Source organism: Pinus tabuliformis, chromosome 9 (genome assembly GCF_031772625.1).
Source record: "Pinus tabuliformis cultivar Carrire ecotype Pingquan chromosome 9, CPIR1, whole genome shotgun sequence".
NCBI classification, from domain to species: Eukaryota; Viridiplantae; Streptophyta; class Pinopsida; order Pinales; family Pinaceae; genus Pinus; species Pinus tabuliformis.
In genome coordinates this window covers 532,376,831-532,400,991 of record NC_142307.1, presented here as the reverse complement: position 1 = coordinate 532,400,991, position 24,161 = coordinate 532,376,831, and positions in this window count along the sequence as shown.

The window sequence follows — 24,161 nt, the reverse complement described above, 5'->3', positions numbered from 1 at the left end:
CTTTCCAGAATTGAATTGTGCATGCATTTTATGAAGTTACCCCCTGCTTAGGAACAAAATTTTAATATGGTTGATCAGTAGAGCTTCATTGTCTTGATGGGCAAGGACTCCCACTCATCAACTACTAATTTGCTATTAGATTCAATTTGCAATACTTTTCCTATTTGAACATGACAGTTCAAATATATGTTTATTTCTGACATCTGCCAACCCTCACCAATTCGTTGTTCCCTCATATCCTTTTCAGAAATGAAAATATGAAATTGAAGATAGGCTAGCAGTAAAGGTTTGACAACTGATTTCAAGTTGGCTGTTATTCCAGTATAAATTATCAATTAGAATTTTGAAATGGATTCTTATAGTACCCATGGCAAATAATGTCTATCTAAAGAAGACAACGATCAATTGTTTTACTCTAACTTGTCCAACTAGCTAGTTGACCCCACCAGCAATAATGTTCATATTTCATTTGGTGAGTCACAAAGTTGATTTCAAGTTGGCTGCTATTCGAGTATAAATTATCAATTAGAATTGTGAGATAGATTCTTATAGTATAATGTTTATCTAAAGAAGACAACAATCAATTGTTTTACTCTAACTTGTCCAACTAGTTGGTTGATCTCACCAGCAATAATTTTCATCTTGTGTTTGGTGAGTCACAGAGATGGACCATGCATGTTTCCCTTTCCAACTTAGTATTCATAGTGAAGATTAAGGAATCTTCTTCAAGATGATCATTGCAAAACCTAACAAAACCCAATTTTCAAAAAGAAAAGGAAGATGCATTTACCTGCCCTGATTACTAGAACATGCATTAGGACATTTGTCTTGAATCAGTGCAACATCTAATTATATTGAAGACAATATTATGGAGAAAACATAATGTAATCATGAATTTCCTACACCATAACCCCATTTTCAGCAATAAAAGGGCATTGTTTTTGCCTGTCGGTGTTCCTGGAAGTACCAGACATCAGGACATATAAGCATTTTTGTCTTGAATCAGTTCATCTACTTATAATTTGAGCCCATATTATAGAGAAAACACAATGCAATCATGGATTCCACGCACTACACTTGACATACTAGAGTGAATTTATCACAACTAGCAAACTAGAAAATGTACATTAAATTGGTCAACAGTACCCTGCTTTTCTTTCAGTTTCAAATTCTCAAATACAAACAAACATAAGTACCCGATTACAAAATAAATAAAGCACATTTTGATCAGAATCCCACCTTCGTCCATGTGTTCTTGCCTATGGGTGAGAAGCATATGACTGATGCAGGCGGCAGAGATATAATGGCACGTCATCGGCTAGTGGTGGCTGCATGGCTAGCCGATTGGATGTGAATAAATAGGAGAAAAGTTTTCTCCTCTAGGGTTACCCATTTTGGTGGGGAACAAACAAAAAAGGAGTGGCTTGTATATTCTTGCAAATTAAGGAGTATACCCTCTATTCTAGTTTTCATTGAAGAATTTCTCAAGCACTAGAGTCTCAAATTTCGAAGGAATGAAGATACCTATCAAGTCTTGATGATAGTCCTACAAGAAGAATCCATGTTTGATCCTCCCCCTGTCATGATCAAGAAGATAATGAGGTTCTTGATGAAGAAAGTTATCAAGAACTTCAAGAGAGCATAGACATGAGGCTTTGTGAGTGATTGGTCGAAGACTTGTGCAATGAATTTATTGATTGGGCTTTGTATTGAAAGAAGAAAGGAATTTGACGTTGTCTTCCCAACTTATCAAAGCGACCCTACAAATGTGCTTGTCTTGGAACTTGCTAAAATGCACAAAGTAGAGATGAATTCGCTATGTGCTGCTATAACAATTAAGTATGGAAACAGGAAAGACTTTTCAGACATGAATAAACCCTTCATCTTATCCAAGGAAATGTTGGAATTAGACATAAAATATTCGCTTCTCTAGGGAAAGGATTCCAGCAGTATGATTGAGATTTTCAACTCCATTTTCCTTCTTCAAAAGACTAAAAAGCACCAAATATAGGTGGCAGCTCTATGATTGTGAATGAAAGTAGATTTATTAATTATCTGAACCAACCTACATGGTCTTATGATCATTGTTCATCTGGGTGTAAAGGTGAAAATTATGAAGATGATAAAGAATATGAAAAACCAAACTCATAATCCAAAACAATATGAAAGATAACCCAAAACTCATGAATCCAAAAACTTAAAATAATAAATTTTCTTAATAGTTGTTCACTTTTAATAATTTCCTTTCCTAATTGTATATTTGGTTAATCAGAAATATACATCATAATCTTCACATACCATGAAGTAAGCAATGATGCTAAGCTTTGATGTGGAAAAAAAATCGAAAACAAGATGCAGTCATTTTTTAGCAACGAAGCCAATAAAACGTGTTGTGTTGGGATGGGCTAATATGCACAATTATTCCAATCTCCCTCAAAAAAATCATTCACTCTTTGTTCCTCTATTCGATGGCTTCTAGTAAAGCATTCAATAAGAGATAATCTGTCTATTTTGCTTATGAAAGGAGTTGATATTATGTTTAGAGCATATTGAATGAGAATTAGGAAAGTTACTGCCCCTATCACCTCTGCCTTCGCTGGATCATTTAAAGGGATTGTATCTTTATCCGTGCCTGCCTTTGCTTTTGGCGGTTATAGGTATGTCTGTCAGGGGAGGGACCCAAGCCATTGCCTAGACCAGAGCTACTTCACTACTCTATGGCTCTTAAACATGAAGGTATCAATGGATATTGTCTCTCCAGCTATAAATATCAAAAAAATTATTAAATAATTTCAAAAAATTATTCTTTAATATATTGAATCTCCATTATTAAAAACCAAACCAATTTCCACATATATGCTAAATTATCCAACATCGTGAAATAGTTAGTATTTAATAACAAAATATAACGGGCACCCATGAGATAAATAGCTATATGCAAAAGATGAGTAAACAATGCAACATTGTAATACAAATATACTCTCAGCTATTTACAAAAGTAAACAATACAACACAGTAAATTTACATTCAATTTAAAGTATGATTTCTTACACACTATTGCAAAGAGGATGTCGATTCTCACCTTCCATAGTTGTGTTTTGAAGGATGAAAAAAAAAACAAAACAACAAAACCCTAATTTAAGCACCAGAATAATTAATTTTTAGCCCCCAAAATGAAAATGATAAAAAATACCTAGATTGCTTGTCAACGTTCGACACCGGTAAAAAAACCTTGTATGTTATATGCCAAGCCCACCTCGAGCTGAGCTCTTGCCCAAAGAATAGAGCTCTCTCCGTGCTCTCACCCAGCAAAATAGGTGAAAAATAGATGGTCGGTGCGCTGTGGTCGCCTAGAAAAATAGGTGCAAAAGAGCCGAGGTTGTGCAACATAGCCGAGGTATGATACTCTCGCCCAGAAAAATAGGTGCAAAATAGATGGTGAGATGCGCTGGTGGTGGGGTCGCCCAACAAAATAGGTGCAAAAGAGCCGAGGTTATGCAACAAAGCCGAGGTATAATACTCTCGCCTAGAGAACATAGCTCTCATCGTGCTCTCACCCAACAAAATAGCTGCAAAATAGATGGTGCGATGCGTTGGTGGTGTGGTTGCCCAGCAAAATAGGTGCAAAAGAGCCAAGGTTGTGCAACGGAGGTATGATACTCTCACCCAAAGAATAAAGCTCTCGTTGTGCTCTCGCCCAGTGAAATAGGTGCAGTGCGCTTGTGGTGTGGTGCGATGTTACTCACACCTCCCGCCTCTTTTGTGCCTCCGCTTGACCATTTTTTTAAATAAAAAATACCCTATAATATATATATTATTATATAACATAAAAATAACCCATCTAACCCCTATTATATAGTCAATACATTGTTTTGTGTTTTTTTTTTTTTATACCCCAATATGAACGCACGTGATATTATATTGCTTCGTCAGTGAAGCCCCCGCGATGAATAACTACACTACCTGACCCTAACCCTTAACCCAACTCATAGATCTCGCTAGAAGGTTCGAGAGGGTCATATGGGAGACAATTGTGATCCACCCAAGTCGACAACTCGATGAATATGAGTCGTTTTCTTTTCTTGAGTAGATTCAACAGTTCTTCTCCTTCCGCAAGTAGTTAGGGTTCCGAACCCAGGAAATCGTGACCCCAGTTTGGTTCATTTGATCATTGATTCTCCACATGGCCGAGTTCTACAACTTAGCACCGATGACGTCCTCTGTTCGGCGATGTCTTCTGCTAATTGGGTAAGTTTTCACCGAGTTTATATACCTGCTTATGCAGACAAGTCTCCATGCTTTTCATTTCTTTGAGGTTTCCTTTCCCTCTGAACCCTCAATTGGCTTACAGGGAACATGTTTGTGACTGGATTCTAGTTAACTTGTTCAATGGCAACCACATGGGTTACGAATAAGATACTTTTCTCCCAAGCTTACCTCATTTTCAGGTATTCCTTAACCAAATTATAGCTCTCTAGTGAATTTTATTCTTAACTACCTCTTACTTAACTGATAGTCTTTCGTTTTGCTTTCACAGGTTTCCAGGCTAGGATTCAGAAAGGCTATTCCAACCCACCCTCAGCTTCAGGGGTCTAAGTCTTCCGAATGTAGTGAGCCTCTTAGAATTGCTTACTACTTTCAGTCACGGGTATTCTCTACTAAATGATGTTACTCAGAATTTCTCACTATGTATTAGAAATTCCCTTGCTAGAAATGTGGGCATCAACAACGTTATTGTATTTATATTCTCGTTGCATGGGTGCTGAACTGTTTGATGTGTGACTATCTCTTTTCTGAAGAATTTGTGGGTTAACCTTATGCATTAGGGCTCTCTTTATTTTCTTTTTATGGTGAACATCCTTTTCGAGCTGTCACAGTGGAGTTTTAAGTTATATGTAATTATTATATGTGACTCATAAGAGACTTTCTTGGCTAATTACAGAATTGTTAACTTATCAAAGGGTTTTAATGTAATTTGATGAACATTTATATGTATGTATGCATTTCAACATGAATTTTGTTAGTTTTGTTTTTTAGTTCTCCATATTTTTATCAATAGTCGTTTTTGTGTTTATCTCAGACTGTTATGAGGCTAAACTCATATGTTTATCTACAATGGTTATATTGCATCAGAGGGTTTGAGGGGGACTAGATCGGGCAGTTGTTCACCCGATAACCTGGTCTCAACCCCTTTGACACCCAAACTCACCAATAGCTTCTTTTTCCTTTGCATGAACATAAATTATCTCGGTGATACAATTCTAAATCTGTCTTGGGTATCGTACTCCATGTTTTATTATTTCCAGATATGTTTAGGCTTTTTTCTCCTTATAACAGTTAATTGATAAATATAGCCATTTACCAATATTTCTTTCCTCAACTTCCCTACAGATTGATCCTTTACCAACACTAAGGGTTTAATACATCATTATCTCAGTTCCATAGTTAACACAAGTTAGAGGAATAGGTTTGGTTTTGGCAACTTTCGTTGTTTCTTAGGTTTATTCTGTATTGACTTAGAGTCTTTCCTTTCATCTAGACTGACAGTAGTTAAGGCCTGATTAACTGGTGCAGATAACTTAAATTCTTTTTAATAGTCTCCCCAACATTACTCCTAGGGTAACCCGGATGTGGGTGAAATCCAAGATCATTAATGGCAACCCAACGGACCACCGGCACTCAGACCTGCCAAACGGTAGGTAGCACTCCTTTACAAACTCACCTTAGATGAGCACAGGCCAACCTGCACACAACATTAAATGGCCACTTAGGCCGAGATCCGGGAGCAGTTGGAAACAATATGGAGCCTCTCGACCCCTCTGTATATCCTCCATCCCTCAGCATTTGTCCGCCTCAAGCTGGAAATTCTTGCAGTAGAACTGCCACCAGGAGTCGATGTTGGCTACTTTGTTGTATTAACCTCAGAAATGGGCACCATTACTCCCATTCTAGGAATTTCCCTTTGAATCTTGCTCAGGAGCCCTCTGTTCACAACCTATTCTCCTGCCCGGCCTCTTGTCCGGCTGAATTGCACTCTAACCACACTGATATGGTCCGTCACCACATGAGGAGCCGCAGAGGAGGCACCCGCGGTGGCAGCACTCACCATCAGGCAGCGCAGAGCTCTATTCCCGCCTCACCCCCTCATTCCCATGAGAATTCGCCTTCTCCCAGTTTGCCTCACAGGCTCTATCCTCAAACGCATAGTGGGCGAGGGAAAGGGCAGGCCTCAATGGCTGCGCACAGTGATTTCCGGCTCCACACTGCTATTTCTCCTTTGCATCCCAACTCTGTCCCTCACTCGACCCAGTTCAGGTTCCATAGTAGCCTGAACAAGCCCATCATTACTACCAATGTGACCATAGTTTTCTCTGAAGAAAATGAGCAGAATAGTGCTTAGGCGAGAAATTCCGAAGAGCCATTTCAGGAGGAGAGAAATCAGGGAGCGGGTCGTGGTTCTGAGAAAAGGCCGAAGGATGATAGCTGGGGAGTTAGGCATGGCCGTCTGCATGGTGAAGATGTTCACGCTGGTGACATTCAGCAAACTGGTGTCAGCCCAGCCGGAGCTTCAATTACGATGGAATTAGCTGACAATTCGAGCGGTACCCAGCCTGCAAAGGAGCCTCCAGGTGGCGTAGCGAAAGGCGGCGTGGCGGAGGAGGATGAAGACTGGGACCGGTACGCTTGCCTCATTGTCGAGGAAACACCTGACCAAGATGATAACAAATGATTCCACGTGGCACCTGTTGCCACCCATGCGCCATTTCAGACTACTGCTGCTGACAGGTTTGGTCCAGTCACTTGTTGATTTTGTTGTTTGTTTGAATGATAAGCAGGTTTGTCATTGTTCACTTGCATCAGGTGATGCTGTGTCGAAACTGCTTCTGATTTTTGCCTTAAAGTATGGGTCCAGGTCTTATGTTTGGTGGTCCTTTGGTGACGGTGTTGGGATATATGTTTGGCTTTTTTTCCATGTCAAACTGGTTTCCCCAAATCTAGGGTAGTCTAGACGCTCTTGATGAACTTCAGTGACAACAGTTGAGGTGGGGCCTCTTTGTAATTATATTTTTGTTTTTTATTAATAGAATTAGCCTTACAGAGAAAAAAAAGCCATTACTCCTAGGGTATTACTAAGTATTTCCACATAATATTGAATCTACAGTCTACAGACCCTAACAATGAGTACCTGCTAAAGCTTGATTATGTTAATTGATCAATATATACATATATACATAACCCTTACTAAATTGTTCCCAACGTATTCTTGCAACCATTAAATACAAAATACTTGGCTTTGTAGAGCAAATATAGCTTCATTTACAATAGAAACTTTACCCTAATCGTGTACTCTTATTTATGAAATTTAAAGAGGTACAGGTTCTTATCTGTTCGAAGAATAATCAAGAATTCAACAGGGTTGAGACATTCTCCTCCCAACCTTGAGAAGGGCAATGACGTCCGCTTCTCCCCCAGAAATCGAGACTACAGTGTCTATTAATTCTTTGATCCCAATCTGTAATGGAATTATCCACTGGCTCAAATCCAGCTCAGGATATCCTTCCCTGGCAGCGTCTATCAATTTTTACAGACCTTCCTCTTTCCTTTTGTGTCAAGAAAATCTGAACCGCCTTCTTTCCACTGAGACCCCCTTTTATTTCTAAGAAAGAGAGGTATAATTGTTTCTAACTGCCTAGAACTTGGAATTCGTTTTTACATCTTCCCTCTTGAATCCTATGATCTTATTCATAATATTAAAAATAACATTACTTATTTATTTACGTAACCACTAAAATATTACTAGGCTTCCACGAACCTTATTTATGATAGTTTCAAGTAAGTAATGTAAATATAATTTTAAATGTCACGCTAGAGTGTTACAAAGAACATGTGCATTGTATTTTTAGTTCTCTTCCATCACCAAACACTGGTATGGACAATCCAGCCTTGGTTAACTCCTTGAACCAGGGATAATTGCAAATTGTATTCAAATTTTTGGAGTTTTTTTTGTTTTATTGCCCTATTTACATGTGGACTTTTAGTTTGTCCCATCTTTTATTCTCGTAGTTTTGGTACTACCTTCTACCCAAAAAAATCCTAGAGGAGCGAGGCCGAAATTTTTTTACCTAACAACGTCTTAAGATGTACATCTTAAATCAATTAACAGAAACCTTTGAGAAAAAAAAAAAAAAACAAATATTATTGGGTAATAATAAATGGTCAAATTCCATACCTCACAGATTCTAGACTTTGATGCTTACGGCAGCGTTCGTCACAAGAATGAACGAACAAAGTCAAAGTCCACAAGCACTCAGCTTTTCTTTTTTGACGTCTTCAAAGCTTGAAGCGTGAAAGAACAAACACTGAGTGAATGCTACCCTTCCACTTTAACAAAGGAGCCCGGTTAGATGGTCAGGGACCCGTTAGGAAGCGTGAAAGAACAAACACTAAGTGAATATCCACTTTACAGGTGGAGACCAGAATAAGTATTCCCGCTCAAATACGCGTGAATACAACGCGTTCTTTTCAACGAAAACATCATGAGATTAAGGAGACCCTTGAATTCAATGGATGGCGAATAAAACAGGAACCCGTCATTTTACTCACCGGTTAATTGGCCAGGGACCCATCAGGGTCGATGTTCCTCAGGATACAGGTGGAGACCAGAATAATCCCGTTGCAATACACGTCAATACAACGCGTTCTTTTCAACGAAAACATCACGAGATTAAGGAGACCCTTGAATTCAATGGATGGCCAATAAAACAGGAACCCATCATTTTACTCACCGGTTAATTGGTCAGGGACCCGTCAGGGTATACAGGTGGAGACCAGAATAAGTATTCCCGCTGCAATACACGTCAATACAAGGCGTTATTTTCAACAAAAACATCACGAGATTAAGGAGACCCTTGAATTCAATGGATGGCCAATAAAATAGGAACCCGTCATTTTACTCACCGGTTAATTGGTCAGGGACCCGTCAAGGTCGATGTTCCCCCAGAATACAGGTGGAGACCAGAATAAGTATTCCCGCTCCAATACACGTCAATACAACGCGTTCTTTTCTACGAAAACATCACGAGATTAAGGACACGTTGAATTCAATGGAAGGGGAATAAAACAGGAACCCACCACCAAGCCATCATTTTTATTGGAATCGACGAAAAACTGCATTTTCTTTAGATTGTGAGGTGATTGAATCTTAACCGACTACTCATATACAAATATATTTATAGGGGTAGTTGGAATGTATCTATAGAGGTAGTTGAAGTATTATATAGGTGGAAAGACTTTTTAAACATTATTTGTTAGGATGGGGAGTTAGGGGAGAAAAAAATGTAAATATTTCAAGTGTAAATTGGCATCCATATATTTGCAGACATGCTGGTTGAATTAAATAAGTTGAATCAAAAGTTCGAAGAGGATCATGTTGATATTACATATATTGACATTATTTTAGATGTTTCTATTAACATGCTTTGTAAACGATTTTTGAAAAACATTTTTGGTGTAGATGCAATGCATATGTCTTCTTTTTTAGTTAAAGTATAAAGAGAAACCCTTGAATTTGTAGATAGCATAGGTATGGTACATTTACATCCATTGAGGTTCGAACGATTTCCAAAGATGAAAATATTTGGGGCTATTATATGATTGTATTCTTTTGGGAAAATGTTTTATTGTAAAGGTGATTAAATCTTTAGATAGGAGATTCTTATATTTACATGTATTTAATGTGGCTATGTTTTTCACTTCTCAACATTATTATGAAAAAGTGAATGATGTAGACTGTCCAATAAAAAAATAGTTGAAATGTTTATGTGAAAAAATTTAGCATTGGGGAATCATCTATTGTGGATACTGCAAGATGTTTGGGTGAAATGAATGAATTTGTTTGTGCTATTTGTAAATCATACCATAAAAAGAATATGTATGGCATGAGACCTATGTGGAGATGAACATGAATGGTTTGAAGACTTTCCATATTTGATGCAATTGTGGCAAACTATTCTTGTTATCCCAACAACCATATGAGTGTGTGAAAGAGGCTTTTGAAAATTAAACATGATAAAAAATGATGATAGATAAAGACTTTCATTGGAGACACTAGATATGTTAATGTTTCTATCTCTAACTACACATCATGCTCTAAAGGAGGTAGATTGGAATTGTTGGGTTGTGTTATATTCTTTCTACGACTAGCCCACATAGTTAATCAGGGGGTTAGAGGGGGGCGTAGCCCCCCCTTCGTTGTGCCGATTGTGTAGTGAGGGGAGTCACAAGGGGTTTGAGGGGTACAGGTAACCCCGCTCTATGGGGTCAAATTTTGGTTTTAGAGCTTATGTTAGGTTGGGCGGACCTACCTATGGTTTTGTGCATGTAATTCGCACATGGTTTTGGACGCGATGGTTTTCGGTCCATGGTTTTGGATGCATCGGTATGTATAAATATGTATTGTAACATTGAAAGGAACATAATGAAAAATCAAGCTGGTAGTCCCGATTTTTGGATCTAGGGGAAAATCTCTATGTATATGTGTTTTATGTGTTATGCTCTCGCATTGTTTATTTTCTGTGTTTTAGAATTCGTGTGCAGATAATTTTTGTACGGGGTTAAAACCTACATTTGGTATCAGAGTTGTTTTAGCTTCAAGGGGATGCCTTTGTTGCTAAGGGGTTTCGCTCGAGCCTGTGGTAGACCTCGTTCAGTGGGAGATCTGCGAGATCGTTTCTGGTGGTGAAAGAAGATGGCGAGCAGTGGAAAGATAGAGATTGAGAAATTTAATGGTTAGAGTTTTAAGTTGTGGAAACTCAATATTGAGGATCTGTTGGTGGATAAAGATCAGTGGATCGTGGTAGATCTGGGTACTAAACCAATGGGAGTGTCCGATGAAGAATGGAAGAAGTTGGATCGGAAGGCAAATAACACAATACGATTGTGTGTCTCAGATTCAATATTGTTGAATATATCAAGGGAAACTACGACAAAGGCTTTGTGGGACAAGTTAGGGACTTTGTACCAATCTAAGTCTCTGGTGAATAAACTGTTCCTGCGGAAAAAGCTGTATAACCTGAGGATGAAAGATGGAGACTCGGTGACAGAGCATTTGAAAGCATTTAATACCGTGGTAAGTTAGTTAGCATCTGTTGATATTAAAATTTCAGATGAAGATAAGTGCATCAGTTTGTTGTGTTCTCTACTAGATTCATGGAATAGTCTGGTTATTGCAATAGGTAGCAATGCAACTGCCTTGCAGTTTGATGAAATAGTTTCATCCTTGCTGACGGAGGAGATGAGACGGAAAAATATGGAGAGCTAGAATGGTGACGCCTTGTCTGTACGAGGACGATCCCAGAACAGAAACAAAAATAAGTCATCGAGTGGGAGATCTAAATCTAGAGGGAGATCTAAATCTCCAGGAAAACCTTTAAAGGTGGTGTCCTGGAAATGCGGAAAGGAAGGGCACTACAAAATGGACTGTAAATCTAAAGCTCATGATAAAGGAAAGGGATCTGATGATGCTCCTTCTGCAGAGGCGAAATCCACCTCAGATGAAGGTGGGGATGTGTACTTAGCTTCTTCAAGTACACATGTAGATCATGAGGCATGGTTAATTGACTCAGGTGCATCTTTTCACTTCACTCCCCATAGAGAGTGGTTCTGCGAGTATGAGAAATATGATGGTGGTGATTTCTTGTTGGGGGATGACAGGAAGGCTAGAATCGTTGGTCGCGGAAAAGTAAAGTTGAAGTAGCAAGGTGGAAGGGTTAGAACACTAACGGGTGTTCTGCATATTCCTGCGTTAGCCAGAAATCTGATTTCTATAAGCAAGTTGGATGATGCAGGTGTAAAAACAGTGTTCGAGAAGGATACCTGTAAGATGGTTCGGGGAGCACTGGTATTGATGCGGGGAGTTTGGAATGGAACTCTATACAAGCTACAAGGTAGCACTATTGTTGATGGGTGCAACAGTTCTGTGGTTCCTGAAAGTGGAGCAGAAAATCTGGTTGTCTCTGAAGAGAAGACCATGCTGTGGCATCAAAAGCTTGGACATATTGGAGAGAAGGGCCTTCGAATACTTCATGGTAAAGTGGTAGAAGGTATGAGTAATAGCTCTCTGGATTTTGATTTCTTTGAAAATTGTGTATATGGGAAGCAGAATCGGGTGAGTTTCCCCTCTGGTGGTAAGAGGGCAAAACAAATATTAGAGCTTGTGCACAGTGATGTGTTTGGACCTGTGAAGGTTCCATCACTGGGTACGTCTATGTGCTATTTATCATTTATAGATGACTTCTAAAGGAATACATGGATATATTTCCTTAAGAAGAAATCTGAAGTCTTTGACAGGTTTAAAGAATTTAAGGCTCTGGTGGAAAACCAGATAGAGAAGAAGATAAAGGTGTTGAGGATAGATAACGGTGGAGAGTTTTGCAGTAAGAAATTTGAAGAATTCTGTAAGAAGTATAGCACGGCAGAAGACTACTCCATATACACCTCATCAAAATGGAGTTGCAGAAAGAATGAACAAAACGTTGATTGAAATGGCAAGAAGCATGCTCAGTGGTGCCGGGTTAGGACAGGAATTCTGGGCAGAGGCAGTGTAGACAACATGTTACCTAGTCAATAAATCACCTTCATCAGCGTTGGAGGATAAGACTCCACAAGTGGTATGGATTGGTAAGAAACGCTCTCTTTCACATCTGAGGGTATTTGGATGTGATGCATATGTACATGTTCCAAAGGAGAAACGAACCAAGTTGGATAGTAAATCTGAAAAGTGTATCTTTATTGGGTATAAAGATGGTTTAAAGGGTTTTAAGCTTTGGAACCCAGTAATAAGGAAGGTTGTGTATAACCAAGATGTGGTGTTCAGAGAGGTGAAAGATGTTATTAAACATGAAGTCCAACCAAAGGAACCTGAGAAGATAGAGTTTGATCTAAAGGAGGAAGAATTAAACTTTATAGTAGAGGAGAAATCAGAAGATGAAAAGCCACAAACTCCGGGTGTGAGAAGATCAGTTCGAGAAAGAAGGAAACCAGAAATATATAGTCCATCTGCTTTCTGTTCAAATTTTTCTTTATCTATTACTGATGATGATCCCAGAACTGTGAAGGAAGCAATAGATTCAAAGGATGAAAAACTCTGGAAAGAGGCCATGGTTGATGAAATGACATCTTTGCACAAAAATGAGGCTTGGGATCTGGTGGAGTTGCCAACTGGAAGGAAACCCATTGGTAGCAAATGGGTGTTGAAAAAGAAGACAAATGCAAAAGGAAAGGTGGAGAAATACAAAGCTCAGTTGGTAGCAAAAGGTTATTCCCAGATGCCGGGAATCGATTTTGGTGATATTTTTTCTCCTTTTGCCAAGGTAACTTCTATTAGATTAATTTTATCTGTTGCTGTTGCTTTTGATTTTGAGGTAGAAAAGATGGATGTGAAGACAACATTCCTTCACGGGGATCTGGAAGAGGAGATCTACATGAAGCAACCTGAAAGCTTTGTGGTGAAGGGTAAGAAATAACTGGTATGCAAATTAAAGAAGTCTTTGTATGGGTTAAAACAGTCACCAAGGATGTGTTATCAGAAATTTGATACATTTATACAGGGACTTGGCTTCACCAGAAGCAAAGCAGATCATTGTGTGTATTTTAAATTAATTGGTGATCGTGTTATTTATTTGGCCTTGTATGTGGATGATATGTTGCTGGTTGGAAATGACAAAGAAATTATCTAGGATTTGAAGACCCATTTGTCCTCCAAATTTGACATGAAAGATCTTGGTGTTGCAAACTATATTTTGGGCGTGGAAATTAAAAGAGATCGGACAAAGAGGAAGCTCTGGTTAAAACAGAGGAATTATGTCGATACAATATTGAAGAGGTTTAATATGCAGGATAGTAAATCGATGAAGGTTCCTATTCTTGTAAGTGTAAAGTTATCTGTTGAACAGTGTCCGGAGACACAAGAAGAGGAAGAGGACATGTCTCGTGTTCCATATGCAAGTGCAGTCGGTAACCTGATGTATGTGATGGTCTGTACTAGACCAGACATTGCGCATGCAGTGGGAGTATTGAGCAGGTTTATGTCAAAACCAGGGAAGGAGCACTGCACAGCAGTGAACCGGGTTTTCAGGTATTTGTGTGGCACTAGTGATTATAGTTTGTTCTACCAAGGAAGACCAGGATTGGACAGAGTGTTGGATATTTGTGACTTTGTTGATGCAGACTGGGCTGGAGATCTGGATCAGAGAAGATCTACAAGTGGGTATGTGTTTAACCTATTTGGAGGTGTAGTCAGCTGGATGAGTAAGAAACAATCTGTAGTGGCACTATCAACTACGAATGCAGAATACATGGTAGCCACTCATGCAAGCAAGGATTCAGCAGTTTGGTTGCAGATATTGTGTTCAAGTATGGGGTTAGTATAGGGAGTTATAAGGATAGACTGTGACAGCCAAAGTGCAATTTTCTTGACAAAGAACCCTGCATATCATTAAAAAACAAAGCACATTGATGTTCAGTATCACTTTGTAAGGGATGTGATAGAAGACAAAAAGGTGTTGTTGGTAGAGGTGGACACTTTGAAGAATACTGCAGATGCATTGACAAAATATGTGAGTTCTAAGAAGTTCTCTTGGTGTAGAGAAACAATGGGCATTGCAGGGTTGGATAAATGACTAAGCTCTCTTTTGGCCCACTGTGGAAAGGAAACAACAAGTGGGATAATGTTAGGTTGTGTTATATTCTTTCTACAACTAGCCCACGTAGTTAACCGGGGGGTTAGAGGGGAGGCGGAGCCCCCCCTTCATTGTGACGATTGTGTAACGAGGGGAATCATAGGGGGTTTGAGGGGTACAAGTAACCCCACTCTATGGGGTCCGGGGCAGCACCCCAGAAAATTTTGGTTTTGGACCTTATGTTAGGTTGGGCAGACCTACCTATGGTTTTGTGCATGTTTTTCGCACATGGTTTTGGATGCTTCAACATCTATAAATATGTATTGTAATATTGAAAGGAATATAATGAAAAATCAAGCTGGTAGTCCCGGTTTTGGGATCCAGGGGAAAATATCTGTGTATATGTGTTTTATGTGTTAGCTCTCACATTGTTTATTTTCTGTGTTGTAGAATTCGTATGCAGGTAATTTCTGTACGGAATGCTACTTATGATGTATGGAAATAAATGAAAATTAGAAACCCATTTCCATTACGAAAATATATTTATATTTTCGATTACATAAGTCCAAATACTTTTGAAGATCATCGAATGAATAGAACAAACATATGTTTACCTTTTTTCAATGGAATTTGAGAAATTTTTTGTTTATTTACTAGTTATATTGAAGTTTTAAAGATTTAGAATGGCACTATTTCATTATGGAATTTTTTTAAGATTTTATTTAATATATACTTTTCAGTAGAAGTGAAGTTTTTTATAACCTTTCATCCTTGAAAGGTTAAATGAATATATGCCCTTCCAAATGAAATTAAGAGCAGGCCTTCAAATTTGATCATTGGCTGTATGCTCTATCTTTTTGATGGGTTGTTACTTCACCTTATAGTACTCACCACAAACACTAACATCCTCACCTTACCTTATCGTCACTTGACTTCCCGTGAGCCTATGGCGCATATATCTCTCGTTGGTTACATTACTTCCCTGCTTTACATTCATATTCATACTTCCTTCATATTCATAATATCTGCTTTAATTCGATCTGTTAGCCCCTCTCAACTCACTGTTTGATCAAGCAATGAATATTTTAACGGGAACTGCAAGCAACACCATAAACAACGTTATTATCGTTCCATTCATCTGACAAATCATCCAACAGATTGATGATCTTATTAGCTTGGATGAGAATCGTCAGCTTCTAGAAGCTCAGTTAAATCGTATGAAGAGCCTCTTACTTGATATTACCAGTCATTTCAAAGATCAGCAGAAGGCGACCCTGGATTCTCTGGGGAGGTGTTTGGTAAGAGTGCAACATTCAGTTGGAAATGGCAGATAGTTGATCCATCGCTCACAACGTCCCCAATAGTGTTTTGACTGTCTCTTCGGCATGTAGACGAGGGAAATCAGAGAGTGGACGGAATCTTTTAACGAGCTCTTTGTTGATCTTCAAACCAACTTTTCCATGTTTTGCATCGCTCAATAGATTGTCTCGGCAACACCACAACAGGCATACCTACTACTTCAAGACGAACAAGACACCGGAGTGGTAGGGTTGGAAAACAATTTCGCCGAGATAAACCTTGAGTGGTGGCTGACTGAAGCTCCCCAAGTCCGGATAATCGGTGTATATGGAATGGGTAGTGTTGGGAAGACAACATTGCTCAAGAAGGTCTACAACACGTACAAGGTGAATCAATTTTTTGATGATGTTATTTGGGTTACGGTTTCTCAATTTTCTATTCTAGAGTTGCAGAGTTGAATCACTTATACGATCAATTTAGACCTGGAAAACTATCCTAATCATGTAGATATGCGAAAGATGAAGCTGTCTGCATATCTGAGAACAAAGAATTTTTTATGGTTTTAGATGACATGTGGAGAATATTGAATCTGGGATAATTAGGTGTAGAATTTAACAATCCCAAAGGTAGCAAAATTGTATTCTCTACTCACAACAGAAATCTTATTCAAGAATGAGGGTAGAAGAGTCCATCAAAATACAACCCTTGTCCAATGAGGAAGGATGGGAGTTGTTTTGCAAAGTGTGTTTTAAAGATGGCCATGTTCAAGAGGATTTAAAACATGTTGCAAGAGAAGTCGCGAACGAGTGTCAAGGTTTGTCCTTATCAATAAATGTAATAGCCTCAACGATGTTTGGAAACATAGATATAAATGAGTGGAGGCTCACCTTAAATCAAATGAAAACAGTGGATCTGAATTTTCTGATTATTCATCCTCAAATTGATCAAGATTTTTATCAGCAATTGAGATGGAGTTATGATAGCTTGAGACACGATAATTTGAAAAACTGTTTTCTATTTTGCGCCATCTATCCTGAAGATATAGCCTTTCAATCTGACTACTTGGTGTAGAGGTGGATCGCAGAGGGTCTGGTGAAGAACAAAGATGCAGAGTATTTGCTGGACACTTCGTGATTGTGGCTTATTGCAATTTTATGAACCCGGTTGGAATAAGATTCACGATGTTATTCGGGACATGGCAATATATATAGGAGAAAATGAGGAAAATTTTGTATTTAAATCAGGTCAAATGCTTCAACATTTCCCCGACATCCCAGAGGATTGCAGAAGAATGCCAATTTGGTGCAAGAAAAACCGAAACCACTGGAGAATCAGCAACAACAACCCTGGAAGAGAGGTCTGTGAGGCAGAATTAAAATCTCGACTACTAGACCCTCGTCCTCATAATTGATGATTGCATGGGGAGATAAAGGAAGCTTGTAGCCCTTTGCCATTGATATCAAAGGGGGAGAAAAGTTGTGGAGAAGTTGTGATGGCAAGAAGGTCATTGGTGTCTCATGCCTTGAGATGTGTTGAAGCAGCGTGAGGTTTGGCCATCACTTGGAGAAAAGGAAGTTGTGATGGCAAGAAGGTCATTGGTGTCTCATGCCTTGAGATGTGTTGAAGCAGCGTGAGGTTTGGCCATCACTTGGAGAAAAGGAAGTTGTGATGGCAAGAAGGTCATTGGTGTCTCATGCCATGAGATGTGTTGAAGTAGCTTCAGGTTTGGTAATCACTTGGAGAAAAGGATGGTGTGTTGCCATCAATGCCAAAGAGGGAGATTGTTGGACAGTTGGCATTATGTGCATGGCCAGTGGCCTTGAGAAGGCATCTAAAAGCATGTTGGCATTGATTTCAACAATCATGATGAGGGGTTGTGTTGGAAAATTGGCTTGCTTAACAGCTGGCATGAGTGTTGGCATTGACGTCAACCAAACAAGCTTAGTTGCTTCTTGCAGCAGATGCTGGTAATGATGGCTCAGGAGGAAGCTATTGGTAGCTGCAAGCTCGATGTAGAGGATCATCACATTAGCAGTATTATTGGAGAAGCTATCAAATGTTGATCATAGTGATGGCCTAGGATGGAAGTTCGTGGGAGCTGCAGGCCTCATGCAAAGGACACATTGTGGATGTGGTTCCTAGCTGTCTCGAGAGTTTAGAAGAAGGATATTGGTAGTGCGTTTGGAGCCATATTTTTAGGTATCATATGGGCTCAACGTCTAATAAGACTCCTTCCATAGGAAATTGCTCTGGAAGAGATTTCCAACGGTATGCGGAAGTCCAGAAATGGATTTATGGTTCAAAAGTTATGGCTTGCTGAAGTTCAGGGTGATTAAAGCCTTCAGTAGGGAGGAAGATCAAAGATCGGAGGTCCTCCATATCGGAACCCTCGCAAATTAGAGATTGGAGCATCGAAGGACTCACAAGTCAAAATTCGAAGGTTCTAAGGTGCATCGCCCAACGAATGCAATTCATCGATAAGTGACTAGCGATATCGCATGTTAGAGGACCTGGCATATCGACAATAAGAGAATTCAAGGTGTGGCGCAAAAACTAAGGCATTTTGTCGATTAGTGACTTGTGATCCTGCATGTCAGAGGTCCTGGTAGATCGCACATCGGTGTTTGGAGGTTCCAGGGTGTGGAGAAATAGCTAAGGACATTCGTCAATCAACGAACACTGCTTGAGTTAAAAAAAGAAGGTCGGTACTATGCATCCTTTGTTAAGTTTTTGAAGAGTCCAAAAAGGAAAATATAAAAGAATTTGGTGAAAAACCAGAGTAGGTGAGGCCTCTTTCTCTCTCCTCTAAGCAGGACATGTGGAGGCATCCGGTTGGGTCCGATAAGGACAGATGGCACTCTGAGACGAACTTCGATGTGGACAAGTGACAAGATATGATTGGTTCTAATAAGGGACACGTGGCTGCTGACGTCAGCATGACGTAACGGTATGGAGGGAGACGTGGCAGGAAATTTTGGTGGTTTGAGGTGGCCTAATGGGCCATATCCAGGTGACACGTGTCACCACTCAAATAGACACCACGTGGTAGGTGATGATGACACATCGATGATCGACGATCAAAGGTTTGCAATGGTTAGCACATTGGCCATCTTGATGAATCACCGATTATAGAGCTCTAATTAGAAGGCTAGCACCTGATCACGAAGTCTTAAGGAACTGAAGGCAAGGGCTGAGTAGAGGGGCCTATCGACAATCAGTGATTAGCAATTTGTTGTCACTAGCATATAGGCAATAAGTGGAAATCCCCGATAAGAGGGCTCTAATAATGTTAAGCGCTTGGTTTTGGAATAAACAAAAAACCAATGGCACAATGCTTATTAAAGGAAAAAGGCTCCCAACACAATACTGAAAGACTTAGTGCCTCAGGTCATGGTACTTAGTCATTTCCCTCGGTCCTCTGAAGAGAAATTCGAAAAGGGGCTACAAAAAAAAGGGCCAAGGATGATTAGAATTCGTTATTCATATGTTTGTTTGTGAATGAAGTTTCGATAGAGGAAAAGCTCTGATAAAGCATAATACAAAGGAGAAACTTCCCCTAGCACAATGTTAAATGCCTTAGCGCCTTAAGGCTAAGCTTATGGTCACATCACCTGGTCCTATAAGTGGTTATTCAATGAGGGTTGAAAACTAAAGGGGCTTGACATAATCGGAGGTTGGAAATTGACAATTTCTTGGTGTTGCACCACCATATAGGGCTGCGAAGTATTTCCTTCAATAATGCACGGTACAGAGTATTGAAGGACATATGGGTTGGAAGCTGCAGGTTTGATTGTTGAACAGAGGAACTGGTCATTGAGTATGTTTAGTGCACACTTTGTAGATATAAATGAAAAATAATGATTCCATGTAGAGGTACAACTAAGCTTTGTGATCCTTCAACAGACAAAGAGAGTTGCATATAGAGAGGATTGTGCCTAGGTTGAGTAGGTAGGTGAACTGACATGCAGAAGATGCAACAACAGAATGGAGAGGCCATGCCTAATTACAATGCACAGTGATGAATGAGAACAGTGTGGAAGCATCGACAAGGTGGAAGCATCGACTGTGTGAACAACAGAGGAACAAAACCCATGACCTAGTGTCAGAAAAGTGGGGAAAACTGTATTGTTGCAACAGGGAGCCAAGAACAAAGAGCTTTGAGTAAGTGCACTACTATGAGAGGTTAAGCGAGATCCAGTTCTGTGTGTAAAGGTTGACAATGCCTTAGCAGAAGAAAATAGATCCTGAGAGCAGCACTCTGTGTGTGAGGCTAAAGTGCATGTGTTCTCTATGTGTAAAGGTCGATAGTTTCCTATGATGTGAGTAAGGTCGAAAGTGTCTGAGCGTTGTGAGTTAAGGCCGAAATTTCTTGTGTTGTGTATGTAAGACCTAAAGTGTCTTTGCGAGCACAAGCCCGAGAGTTGAGCCTGTGCAATGTGAAGCAAGGTCGAGAGCAGACAGTGTGCTATCGAGAGCAGAGAGTCTGAGAGTTGAGTGATTGCTGATGTTAAGCAGATCAGAGAGCTGCTGAAGATTAATGTAGAGAGCTACAAAGTGCAACAGAGTGGGCTGAGATCAAAAGTTTTTATGAGGCAGATTTGCTTCCAAACTACATAGAACAACAAGTTCTTATTTGAATGTGGGTTGGTGCTTGCAATACAGGGAGTTGGTGCTTCCTTTCTCTAGTGGGTGCTTGAGAAGGCTTGGGGGTTGGTGCCTCCTGCAAGTCGGTGCTTGCATAAATCCAAGGAGCTACAAGTTGGTGACATGGTGCTTTTGCTATGCTATACAAGTGTCTACAACAAGAGGGAGTTGGTGCTTCCTGCTAGTCAGTGCTAACAAACAATCAAAGGGAGTTGGGGCTTCCTGTGAGTAGGAGTTGTTATTTACATCAATAACAACAAAAAGCTTTGCAGTTTTTTCCCAGAAGAGTTTCCACATGAAAAACTTGTGTCTAATGTGTATGATTCTTATGGTTTGTTTGCTTTTGTGTTGAGTTTATGCTGCAGCCACATTATATATTGTTGTTGGTTATATGGACGAATGTCAAGTTAAAAAGGAAAGGTAAATTGGTGGAAAGAAAATAAAATTATTCATAATATTGATTCATCCCGCTCTCAATATTAACATTGTTTCTAACAAATTTAATGTCGTTATATGTTTATCAAAGAATGTCCTCTCAACATGCACATTAGAAGGAGAGATACTCTTGCTCCTTCTAGATCTTGACACATTTTCTCTATTTTACTCCTACATGGATACCAAGCATCGATAAAACTAATGTTTATAGGTTTTGGAGTACCTATGTGACAACCATTTTTGCTAATCCCACTTGTAAATAAATTTCCATGAATTGTAATTCATGTAAATAATATATGGAAATCTAACCATTTTCTTTGGTTAAATCACATCCTTAGTCTTTTTGGCTTTTTCTAAACCATTGCAATTCGAAGGTGGTTCATAATTTGCATGAAATCAAGTGGTTTTAGAAAATTTCAATAAACCATGGTTTTAGGTGGTTTTCAATAATTTACCTAATTTTAAGTGGTTTTTTTTTAGTTGTTGTTACATCTCAATTTTTAACTACATAGTATTACTTTTAATGCTTATTTTATCTTAGTTCTATTGTTTCATTCTCAATTTGTTTCTAGTTCTCAAATATATTTCCTAATGCATACAATATGGAACAAGTAATATGAGAAGTGAGACAACTTGAATTACCTGTATTTGCATGAATTTCTTGAATTGCGTGGTTTTCTTGTTCTCTCAATGTTTGTCATATTTTTCTCATTCTTTCTCTAGCTTTTTCTCACATTTCCTATATGCATGGCAATTTCTTTCCTTTTCGAGATCCAAATCTCCAATTTCCCATGTTTAATATGAGTTCTTGTGTAATTTTCATGTTCTAATATTTTTCTATGAATGAATGTTTGTTGTTGTTTTTTCATGCTTTTGAATTTGGACTGTTTCTTTTTCTGGGGTTGACAAGAGAAGCTCGATCAAGCTCCTTGTCCATAGCATTTAGTTTTTAAATGGCTCGATCGAGACGTTGGTTAACCACATTCACGACTAAATCAAAGCTTTCTTTAACGCTTGGTCAAGATATTTGAATTTAGAACCCAAGTGCTTAATCGAGTGTTTTAAGCACTCAATCGAGCTACTTACGTCCTAAAAATCATAGTTTTAGCACCCCTTCTGCAAATTTCTCTACAACTCCATTTTGTACCCTAGTGGATTTAGGGGATAATTTGTCCGTAAATGGTAGAGTTGACCATGTTGGATTCATGATATAATCCTCTAACCAATGGCATATGAGTTTGACACTTTCAAACTCATATGATATTTTTCATCTAATTTCTTTTAAACATAATGCTTGAATTTGTTTTGGATAGTTTCAAAGGAGTTGAATAAAGAATCAATAACATAAAATACACACAAGGAAAAAAAAATACCACTATCTTCATTTACAAGTCCTCTTCAAAAGGGTACTCTTGGTTTTTCAATTTATTTAAACAGTTGAAAAAAATCTTATGCGAAGGCATGTGCCTGCAAAATACAATTGAAATATTACTTCACCAACTTCTAAAAATAACAAAAAACTAAATTTTGCATAAAAATTAATTTTTTTAATATGAAAAACTTAGTTCTCTGTGTGTAGGTCATGCTCATATATATATATATATATATATATATATTAAAAATTACACATTTTATACTAAATTATGTTATGCCAACGCACACATACCTCTTAAGATGTGTGAAAAATTGCAAGGGAAAACATTACATCTGATGGAAAATTTACACATTATACAACACTAAAAATATTTGCAAAAATTATCATTAGGATAACAACATAATTCTCCAAAAATTGTCTTTTTTACTTTGAATCAAAATTCACAATGTTTATATGAATTTTGAGGGTTTCAATTCAAGAAAAGAGAAAAAAATTTGAAATTTCAGCCCTACATTTGGCTCAAAAGTGTAAGTCGTCTTCATGTAATCACCCATTGATTTTATGATTTAGTTTATACTACTAATGATTTTGTATATCATAATTTAAAAAATGTTAGAACTTTCATGTCCCATTGAAAGGTGGATGCTATTGATTTTATTACAATTATATATATGATTCAAAATCATGTTTGAAAAATGCTAAATTTAAAGTTTAGAACTAAGAGGTCGTTTTGTTACAATGTATTTGAATTTGATGGTTGTTTTTTAAGTTTTGGTTGTAATGGTACAAATTCTTAAAATTAAGATTTCAAATGGGTTATAGTTTTAACTTTCAAAAAAAATTGTTAGTAGAATCACTCTCTCATTTAGATGTTGATGTTTAAAGTTTTCATAATAATAATACTAATTTTCTATAAGCTATAGTTGAAAATTGTTGAATTTTAATCTTTAAAAAACTAGTCAAAAATAAGTATTATCCATAGATCCACTTTTTTATTTAAAAATCTTTTTTCATGTTTTTTTTTTCCAAAATTATATGGGTTTTCAAAGTTAAAATTTTCAATTTAAATTATAATTCTCGTTAAGTTGATAACAAGGAAAAATTTATGTGGAAAAAAATGCAATAAAACGATTCTATTCTCCAATAAAGAAGTTTGATACCCTTAATCAAACAATTCTATTATCGAATAAAGAAGTTTGATACCGTTAATCAAACAATTCTATTCTCGAATAAAGAAGTTTGATACCCTTAATCATCATTTGCTTTGTTTTTATTTTAATTATAATTTTATGATGATAGTAAAAAATGCGACTAAAATGTTTTTCCCTTAATCATCATTTGTTTTGTTTTTTTATTATTATTATAATTGTATGATGATAGTAAAAATTCAAAGGAATAAAATGTTTATTTTGTTGTTGTAAAAAGTGGTAGAAATAAAAGAATACATGAAGAATAAAATGCTTTTCTTTTTGGCATAAATTTTAGGTGGTCAAAAAGGTAAAAAGAAAAAAAAAAATTTTTTTGGTTGTTATAAAAAATGGTAAAAATAAAAGAATATATGAAGAATATTTTTTTAGCATAAATTTTAGGTTGTCAAAAAGGTAGAAAAGAAAAAACAAAAAAAATTACAAACACATTAGACAACTATTCTCTCCAAATCTATAACATTATGTAAAGTGTATAATTCTCTATGTAAATTTTCCTTATGGTTTGAGTTAAACAAATTAAAT